Raw genomic sequence first — 2407 nt, 5'->3', positions numbered from 1 at the left:
CGATTCTTCATGAATCCATGCTGATTACTGCTAATGATATCGTTCTTATTACTAAAATCTTGTATATAGTCCCTTATCATCCCCTCCAAGAGTTTACATACTATTGATGTTAGGCTAACTGGTCTGTAATTCCCAGGGATGTTTTTTGGGCCCTTTTTAAATATTGGTGCTACATTGGCTTTTCTCCAATCAGCTGGTACCATTCCAGTCAATAGACTGTCTGTAAAAATTATGAACAAGGGTCTGGCAATCACCTGACTGAGTTCCCTAAGTACCCTCGGATGCAAGCCATCTGGTCCCGGTGATTTATTAATGTTAAGTTTCTCAAGTCTAATTTTAATTCTGTCTTCTGTTAACCATGGAGGTGCTTCCTGTGTTGTGTCATGAGGATAAACACTGCAGTTTTGGTTACTGAAGCCCCCCGATTCACTCGTGAAGACTGAGGAGAAGAATAAATTCAATACCTTTGCCATCTCCCCATCCTTTGTAACCAGATGTCCTTCCTCATTCTTTATGGGGCCAATATGGTCTGTCCTCCTTTTTTACTGTTTACATACTTAAAGAATTTCTTGGGATTTTTTTTGCTCTCCTCCGCTATGTGTCTTTCATGTTCTATCTTAGCTGTCCTAATTGCACCCTTACATTTCTTATTGCATTCTTTATAAAGTCTGAATGCTGAGGATGATCCCTCAACCTTGTAATTTTTGAAGGCCTTCTCCTTTGCTTTTATATGCATTTTTACATTGGAGTTAAGCCATCCAGGATTTTTGTTCGCTCTTTTAAATTTATTACCCAATGGGATACATTGGCTAATGCCCTTATTTAATATGCTCTTAAAGCAAACCCATCTCTCCTCCGTATTCTTTGTTCCTAATTGTGACGGATCCTATTCCACACTCCACTGAGTGCCTCCGTCAATAACACTGCTTACTCCAGTATGACCATCAGACAGATATAATATTATAGCTGCAGTAAATACACTCTATCGAAAAGCCAGTGGCGTGCAAAACACACCTCAAAAACTTCCACCCGGTGCCAAAAAAAAGTGCCCACACATAGAGAGTGAAACACAAAAAAGTGCAACGGGTGTACAGAGTCCTCCACTAGGGAAGGACCTTGCCCTGATCCCCCGGGGCGTTAGGCTCCAGACAGGGACTGAGGTACTCAGACAAAGGGTCCATCTGGCCGAAACCAGGCGGACCCCCACAACTGGAAGGTCTGCCGAAGCAGACCAACCCAAGTACAGTGGGGCTCTCCCGAAGAGAGACCCCTCAAAGGAGAGGGCGAACCAAGCCAAAAGGCCTATGTCCACCCCCTCCCAAGACTTTCAGAGTAGGCCCAAGGACCCACACCCTACTCGCCACACAGTGACAAAACGTGTATACAAAGACAACCAAAAAAAAAAGACAAAAAGGTGACAAACAGGGGTAAAAGAAAGAGTGGGGAAGATAGTGAGATGGGAGAGTGAAAGTGGCCATTGTGCTATACAATGGCCGGCCCTCCGGCCAGGCATAAAAATTTCCCCTGGTCCTGGCCAAAAGGCCTGGCCCAAGAGGCAGGTGCAAAAAACGTGTGTTGTGGTGAAGTGACCATGGTGCCATAAAATCAAGTGCTTTCACACCGTGACTATACGGCACCCCTGAACTGCCACTTCAGGGGCACATTCACCACTGGCTTTTCGAAAAAGTCCCGACCCCCCGCCCAGACCACAGCAGACACCACCACAGGCAGAAAGGATACGGAGATGAGGAAGCCAGAAAGAGTCCTTTATCAGGCTCTGCCGTCGCTCCCATCACTCCCTCCTAATTACATTCGGGAAGTACTAACCACTGCCCTCCCCCTGTAAGAGGGAAGTAAGCGTTCTCTCCCGAATAACTGTCCGGAGCTAGATCTGCCCCAATCCAGGCCAGAAGGCCAGGGTCCCGACCCTCCGGTTCAGACCCCGTGGTTCTCCATCCCTATCAGAAGGCTTCCCTTTCGGCTACAAACCGCTCCAGGTCACCTTCACTCCAGCAGGCTTTGCATAGCAACCGCAATCCCGTCTCTATTTCGCCATAGATCAGGGACGGAAGCAAGCGCCACCTCCTGGAAACTGATAAGAACAGATACTACACTTGATCTTAGCCGAAAGGCCGAGAAGCAATTAGCAATAATCACGCCTCAGTTGAACCTCATTGGCTATGATACTGCCACTGCGCAATACAAGTCTAGTCGATAATAGCTTGTAGAATCTTGACTGCTTTATTGGGCAGAACACAGCCTTTTTATACACATTTAACACAAGGGGCTAGATAACGAGGTAGGGCTGACTCATGGACACTCCCCCCTCCCCTCTAGCAAAAACTTAAAAGACAATAATATAATTAACATGTTAATTAACACAACACTTAAGGCAGACCTGGTGACC

General features: G+C 46.3%; 1 pseudogene; it reads right to left on the bottom strand.

Moving 5' to 3' along the window:
* Positions 1-2139: 2139 nt before the first annotated feature.
* Positions 2140-2204, bottom strand: LOC141124506 (U4 spliceosomal RNA; annotated as a pseudogene).
* Between the last annotated feature and the right edge of the window lie 203 nt (positions 2205-2407).

Source organism: Aquarana catesbeiana, linkage group LG01, assembly GCF_042186555.1.
Source record: "Aquarana catesbeiana isolate 2022-GZ linkage group LG01, ASM4218655v1, whole genome shotgun sequence".
In the NCBI taxonomy this organism is placed as follows: domain Eukaryota; kingdom Metazoa; phylum Chordata; class Amphibia; order Anura; family Ranidae; genus Aquarana; species Aquarana catesbeiana.
The sequence above is the reverse complement of the archived record's forward strand: the minus strand, read 5'-3'. Positions and strand labels throughout refer to the sequence as shown.